The 7,886-nt window shown below is 38.7% G+C and overlaps 1 protein-coding gene across 4 annotated transcripts in view; it reads left to right on the top strand.

Annotated features, from left to right (window-relative positions):
- Window positions 1–251: 251 nt before the first annotated feature.
- The window catches only part of MME (membrane metalloendopeptidase), a 71,327-nt gene continuing 63,692 nt past the window's right edge, over window positions 252–7,886 (top strand). Inside the window, exon 1 of one of the 4 annotated variants that reach the window (XM_034439169.3) lies at window positions 252–819. The gene's annotated coding sequence lies outside the window, so the exon portion shown is untranslated. Of the gene's footprint in view, window positions 820–842; window positions 1,014–4,203; window positions 4,359–7,886 lie in introns of those variants that run through there. The other 3 variants (XM_034439170.3, XM_034439171.3, XM_087872566.1) reach the window with 3 other exon arrangements.

Here is a 7,886-nt window from a genome sequence, read left to right as displayed (position 1 = left end):
ACAGGGCAGCTGTTGTGCGCCTGTATTTTCCTAAAGGTTACTTATCAGCCAGAAAAGGAAGGAAAGGAAGGTGGATGAGGAGAGTGCTCCCTATTCTCAGGACAGGATGATTAAGCTCTGGCCCCCACCGTGTCCTGGCAGGACACTTCCTTCTCTTGGAGTGGCTCAGCCTAATTTCTCAGAGGTGGGGGGGGGAGGGTTGCCAAAAGTCTTCCCCCTCCCTCCTGGGTTTGCCCCGTGGGGTTGTCCTTGCCAGGGGGAGGGCGAAGGCTCTTGGCTTAGGTTAGCAGGAGTTCCTCTCTGAGGCCCCCAGAATTGCCCGAGGAGCCGGGCACTTAAGAGGAGACCTCGCTCTCTCGTCCCTTTGGCGGGAGGCGGGCGTGCAAAAGGCAGCGACCAGCTCAGCCTCTGCCCCTCCGCGGTGGCGGTTGCAAGCAAGCCCCCTTCGTCGCTCGCTCTTTTTCTCTCCATCAAGCGGCTGGCAAAGGAAGCGAGCGAGTAAGCGAGCGATCCCCGGGGGATTTTTTTTTTTTCTGTTTGTTCAGAGGATGCTTCGGCTCCTGGCAAGACGAGCAGCCTAAGCCCTGCCCCGGGGGATCCCCCTGGAGCGGAGCAATCCCCGCTCGCCCGCCCACCGGCCCGCTCGGCGGAGCGCCGCGCCGACGCTTCCCTGGAGCCTCCCGGCCGGCGATTTCTCAGCGCCTGGAGCTCCCACGGCTGCTTCTCTCGCCTTTTTTTTTTCTTTTTTTTTCTTTCCCCCCCATTGGTCGGTGATGTATGCATTTACATCGCCTCCCAACTTTTCCGAAGAACAGCTTGGTAAGTCGAGATCCCGGGCGGGCGGGGAGTGCAGAAGTGGGATCCGGAGTAGGGAAAGAACCGAGGAGGTGGGCAGTTCTGGAGCAAGAGGCGTAGTTGGGGGTGAGGGGTGGGGTGGGGGGGGCTTTAAAGGCACAATGCCAGTGGACAGAGGTGTGAACAGCAGGGAAAGGCACCCAAGAGCAGGGATCGGGGTATGTCACTTTTCCTTTGATTATCTCTCTTTGTAAGGATGGCGAGGAGGGAGAAAAAGTATTGAGCGTGTGCAGAGTTCATTCTCTCCCACTCCGCCCCCTCCATCATCGCCATCACCTCTGAACCTAAGTTTCTTTTTAAAAGGACTTGTGTGAAAGGGAAGCTGCGGGGACCAAGACCCGAGAAAAACCATTGCCTTTTACAAGAAGCCTCTCAAACTCCGCGCGTTCCTTTCCTGGACCGTTCGGCTTCGTGTATAAATTCCACGTCTAAACTTTTTTTCGTTGGATTTAGCTAGAGATAAGAGGAGGAGGAAGAGAAAGCCTTTGCAATAGAAAAGGAAAAACTAAAAGCTTTCTAGAAAAGAAAAGGAAAAAAAAAAAAACCCTAAAAGCTTCTCCCTTGTCTTTTATGGCTAAAGCAAGAAAAGGACTTTTTTCCTCCCTGGATTTAAAGTGCTCCTAATATGAAATGTATAGGCTATTGCAGCGTTACTTGCTTTACACATGGTTTTATTTCTGTGCACATTATGTTTGGTTGCCTGGTCCCCATTGTCCTGGACTTGCAACTATCAGCGAGTTTTGGAACAATGTGATTGCTGTTTAACTCCCAGGGAGTCCATATAAGTGGATGAGCTCTCACTTCCTAATGCAGTAGCTCAAGTAACACTGTGTATTCAAAAAAACCTCCTCCTTACTTCAACAAGCTTAGCAAAGACTTTTCAAACCTTCCAGAAATAAGAAAGGTGGTGTTTGGTGTCCCATGTCTATGCTTGTCATAGGTTATTCATTAAGATGAAAGTATCACTCCTGTGATCTTTCTATCAACTTTTGGTAAATGTGTAATGCCTTCCATGAAACTGCTATGTACAAAGAGATAATTTGAAAAAAGGGGGAATCTTGCTATTGTTGGGTTGATCTCTGCTTAAGACCATGGTTAACAGTGGCTGTTTAACTCCCATCCTAGTACTGCTAGCTGTGGATAATGGGAACTGTAGCCAACATTTTGGGGATCCCAGTTAAAAAAGAGGGGGAGAGAGGGAGGGAGAGAGAGAGAGTGTGAGAGAGAGAGAACTGGCATTCTGGCAAACAAAAATCACCACAGATCAGTGGTGGGATTCAGCCAGTTCGCACCACTTCGGGAGAACCGGTTGTTAACTTTCTGAGCAGTTTGGTGAATTGGCTGTTGAAAGAAATCATTAGGGCAGAGAACTGGTTGTTAAATTATTTGAATCCCACCACTGCCACAGATGTGTTACTGGAGGTATTGTGGAGATCCCCATGCAAGCAACTTTTAGCTTTTATTAAAAAAAAAAAAGGATGATTTAAAAAAAATCTAATAAATAACAATTCACTACAACCATGTGCTGTAGCTTTTATGGCAATGGAAAACCTGTGGCCTTCCAGATGCTACCAAACTACTATTTCCAGCATCCTCACCATTGGTCATGCTAGCTGGGGCTGCTCTAGCAGTATCTGAAGGATGTTTGACTCCCCAGAACTCCTGAAGCAATTAGCTTTTCATCTTTGAATAACTTAATAGATGATCCTATACATATGATCCTATTCTGGAAGTGTGATAAATGTGTATATAAATATACAATATAAATTGTTTTTGCTATCTTAAGTAAGCAAGCAGTACATTTCTGGGATGTATACACTTCTTTTAATGAATGTGATAGTAAGTTGTTTCTTTGAAGGATTCACAATTCACAGGTCTCTTCTCATTGCTTATTACCTTTAATCAATGTTTACACTTTAGGTTCAGGAAGAGCTCCTGTGCATTTAAACTGAAAGATGTGATTTAGAACAGGGTCGCTATAGCTTTTTCTTTGAGAAATCAATTAATGGCCACAAACAGCAACTTAAACCTGTTACACTTCTAGTTCTCATGATTTTTTTCCTCCATGGAATGGTACATCTGATGTGTCTGTTAGGATTCAGGAGTGCCTTTGATGTAGTAAAATAAGATCAGTTTACTTCCAAGCCACACTTTAGTGCCAAGTCCTTATCTCTGAAACAAAACTGAAATACTCTGCTCTTCAAGGACTCCTGTGAGATGCTTCTTATGCCTTTTGATATACAAGAAGTAGTTAGGACTAATTTATTTTTAGTTAATAAGTGTCCTCCAGATGCATCTCACGCATTTTAGCCTGCCCTCCACAAGTATTCAGATGATATTTTCCAAGAAAACTACCATTGTTGAAGTTGCAAATTTGTGAACATTTTATTCTTTTCTGTTGCTGATGCTGTTTTGCCCTTCTTAAATGTGCAATCTGCTGTACAGTGCACAAAGCTTACACAATTCAGTTGTACAAAGGCTCTTTCTTCTCGCTGAATAATGGAGACAGACAGGATATCCTAACTAAATAATGTAGCAATTGGTTCTTCCTATCATCCATACCTGATGCTAGACTCAGTATATTAACTATAACATTTCTAAAATAGATGCATCTTCTGCGGGATAAGCTCAGTCACTGTTTAGAGGAGGAAATGTGCCTTAAATATTCTTCTTATGGTTTATTATGAGGTCGAAACTTAGTAAGTATTTGGGAATAAGCAATTACTGTGATATTTGGAATCACTCAATCAGCTGCATTTGTTTCAGTGTGATCATTCCTATTGATCTGCATTCCTATATGAGTTAAAATGATAATTTTTAATTGAATGATTGTAAGCTGCCTAAAGTTGCGTTTGGCGAGATGAGTGGCATATAAATTTAATTATCAACCAAACAAATTAAATACCATTATTCTGGCAACTTTGTTACTTAAATTACACAGTATTTTAAGAGCGATATGGAGAAGCCACAAAATTAGAAAAGAAAAAGAAAATATGTTTATTCCCATTGCTGCTTCCCAATTTCTTGATCTGACAAAATCACAAATGTTTGTTTCTCTATGCTTTCAGAGAGCAAAGGGCAAAGATATTAGGAGAAATAGAAATGAACAATTTTATCAGAATACTGGTGCCTCTACTTTAATTCTCAGGACTTTGTAGTGCATGCAAAGAACTTACAAAGTGACATATACTAGGACATAACCTAAGTCAGTATTGCAGACTTCATTAGTTTTCTTTGATAAGAACAGATCATAGGTTTTCTTTAAATAATAGAAATATTCAGGCAGCAATATAAAGGCTAGCTCCTTTGGGAAAGTTGTGCTGACTTCATAAAGCACATTTGCATGTCAAGGGAGATTATTCTTGATGTGCTAATAGATTGTAGTTTAGGAACAGTAAAGCATTTTACCATATTAAGAAACTGAATCTTCTAATCTTGACAATGGACCTACTACATTTGAAGATTCTTTTCATATTAGCTGTTTGCTTATGTTAACAGGACAGGTAAGGTTATTTCTGAAAATATTCATTTATATGTTTACAGTAAAAATATTAATTTAGATACCTTAAAGTGGGTACAGGCCAAAAAAAATAATAATAAATTAAGGAATGTTTCCTCTGATCTTGGGAAGGAAGATAGAATTTTATATGGCAGAAATGTTAATCTTGCTGGCTTGAAAATAAAGAATACATGTATAGTTTGCTTGCTTTAGTCCTTTATTTATATCCTACCTTTTTTTTAAAGAGCTCAAGGTAGCATGTGTGAAGCCATTCCTCAATTTATTCTGTCAACAAATAGGTGAAACAGGTTGAACTGACAGAAAACAATTAGGCCAAAGTCATCCAGCAAGTAGCACAATGAAACACAACCTTTCATTGTGTCTCCCCCAGTCCTGTTTCAAAACTTTTACTTACCGTATTTTGGGTCTTCATTATTTCATATAATTCAGCAAAGAAAGCATAAAAGGTGGCATTTTCTTTTTAATAGTTGCTGCTGGAGCATTATTTTGCTTTTTTTACAACAGTTACAAATTAACTTTAGTGTTTTCATGAACACTTGAACTGAAATATTGAAATTAATTCAGTAGAATACTATAGCATTAAGTAATATATATATATTACTTAATATATATAATATATATAATTTTTCAGTAACTCTTACAGAAAGCCTTATAAGATACGTTATCATTGTTTATGCTGCATGCTGATAAAAATTAGACCTGAATTAAAGATATCTTAGTTTAGCTATCTTTACTGTCATCAAAGATTGCTGCTTTTGAATTTGTCTTGAATTTTCATGAAATTTGCTTTCTGCTATCCACTGGTAGAAATGTTTTTTTCTGATCCTACAAGTTCCTAAAGAAAAAAGAGCAATGACTTTGCTGCCTGAACACAATTTACGAACTCAGTTCTATAGATTTTATTCCAACAACATTCTTCCTTCATATACTCTTCCAGAGAGTATATGAGTATATAAGAGTATACTCTTCCAGAGAACTAATAACTTTTTATAGGCTTTAAGCAAATATTTATGTTATTCATATGTAGGAAGCTACATCTTATTTCAATTGTATTGTTATGTTAGGCAAATTCTTTCACATAACCATAATCACTTACCTTCATGTGAGTTTCATGGCTAAACAGAAATTTGAAACTTCCTACCTGGATTAAATGTTTTCCCATCCAGGCTAATATTTCATACTAAGCCTGATTTGACTATGGTGAAACCAGGCTTAGTATAAACCAAAATTGGCTTGATGCACATATCATACTAAGTGAAAATGCATGATTTATAAACCAGAATGGCTGAGTTCTCCAATCTGTTCACCAAACAAATCATGTTATGGCTTGGCACAAAGTGTGAATCCAGCCCAAGTTTCTCATGTTACTAATGGACGACATCAAGAAAGATTTTATGTCCTGTTTGTGGTCACCTGATTGGCTACTGTGGAAAATAGAATGTTGTAATATTAGCCTGAACTAGGAGAACTTGTCTTCCATTTATTGGGTTTTCTTAATAGAGTTGACTAATTGCATGCATGTCAGTACATTAATTTTAAAACAAACAAACAAACACCAGCAATATCACAAGGCCGGAATGAAAGCCAGGAATAACCTCTTAGAGAGCACATCCACGAGACAAAACAGTACAGCACCAATTCTTTTCACTTCTTTGCTGATTTTAGTATTCCTTCTGTTACAACTTTTATTATTACCTTTTTATTTTCTATTCTTGTTTGTAACTTATTAGCTGCACTGTATATGGATTATAGATCAAAGCAATACACTGATTCTGTCACCACCATCATCATAAGTTTATGCTTTGCTGAACCACTTTTTTTAAAAAAAACCAATTAACATTTAAATATTAGTGCAGAGCTAATAATAAAAACTTAAGAAGAGCCAAAGATCTATATGATATATATATATAGCCCTGTTCTGCCATATATTTTTTGGCCCAGTTATGGCTGTTTATAGGCTTATGGCTTCAGGTAGTAGAGTAAAACTGATGTATAGCCACATTATAAGCCATTAATAGCAGTCAATATCTGGATTTGTCTAATCACCTATAAAAGTCAGATGAATTCTTGGAATATCAATACATTTTGGCCATGTTTGAGTGACTATTCTCATTTGGAGTAATCAGTGTAATGTGAAAAGGAGTAAGAATTAGTAAAGCAAAGAAAGTAAGGAATGAGATAAGGGGAAAAAATCCAATAAATACCAATATCATTCAGTATACCTTACCATAACTTTCTCTTCTTGCAAACTATCTTTTTTACCATATCCATACAGTGCTTCATATATCTCCAATGAGCACACCAAATGACATCATAAACATACTTTATGATGCATTAAATCACCATTTGCATTGAATAAAGTACACACCATAAATTCTAGTTTTACTCAGTGTTCAACCACTAAGTTTGAATTTATTCTCATACATATTTTACATCCATAATATATTCTTATCATAATCATCAACCAACCTTCAACTTCATAATCACCAAAACATTCCATAATTTAAATCTAATAGACAACATTCATTTCAATTCTGCTTTTCAATGCATCTTGTCATTCCCATACAAATAATTGCAGCATTCTTTCCAGCATTCCATTATTTCAGTTTCATCCCACATCATTTCATCATTTTAATTATTGCTTGGTTCTTTCCTCCCACTTTCAAAACAATTTTTTAAAAAACATCCATCAAAACCACCCTCCATTTTCTCTGTTTCTTTTAATTGTTCCTTCTTCTTTTTGATTACATCATTTGGAATTATCCTTTTTGTAGAAATCATACATTATATTATCCTTTTTGGAGATGTAATGTATTATATAATATAGGAATAGCACTTAAACTTATATGACACTCTACAGTGCTTTACAGCAGGGGTCCCCAACCCTCAGTCTATGGACCGGTGCCGGGCCACGGTGTACCAGAAACCAGCCCATACAATCAAACAAAGGCCCATCCATGGGATGCAAGCAGCACATGAAACCACGCCCCGTCCAATCCGCGGGAAAACCTCTCTCCATGGAATCAGTCCCTGGTGGCCAAAAGGTTGGGTGGCGCCGCTCTACAGCACTCTGTGAACAACAGCATATTGCCCCCAACAATCCAGGTCCTCATTTTACCAACCTTGGAAGGATGGAAGGCTAAATGAACCTTTAGGATCGAACCTGATCAGGATCGAACACCTAGCTGGGAGCAGAGTTAGCCTGCAATACTGCATTCTAACCACTGAGCTACCATGGCTCAATATTATTCTGTTGTTCTCAGTTTCTGCAGCAATCATGTTTCTCAATGTATCCATAGACTTTTTCACTGTATTATTCCACTAAGCATCCTGTTTCACATTTCCCACTTGTGCAATTACTTATACTTCTGGGCACCTTAACACTTTTGTTTTTCACTCTCTTCTAAGCAAATTCCATATCCTCTTTGTTTATGACAACTTCCCATTCATTTTTCCTGCAGTAGTTCTCCTTTTACTTTAACTTGTTACCTCCTTTCCTTTTCTGTTTCAC

Source organism: Pantherophis guttatus, chromosome 6 (genome assembly GCF_059756535.1).
Source record: "Pantherophis guttatus breed Tessera chromosome 6, ASM5975653v1, whole genome shotgun sequence".
NCBI classification, from domain to species: Eukaryota; Metazoa; Chordata; class Lepidosauria; order Squamata; family Colubridae; genus Pantherophis; species Pantherophis guttatus.
The sequence above is the reverse complement of the archived record's forward strand: the minus strand, read 5'-3'. Positions and strand labels throughout refer to the sequence as shown.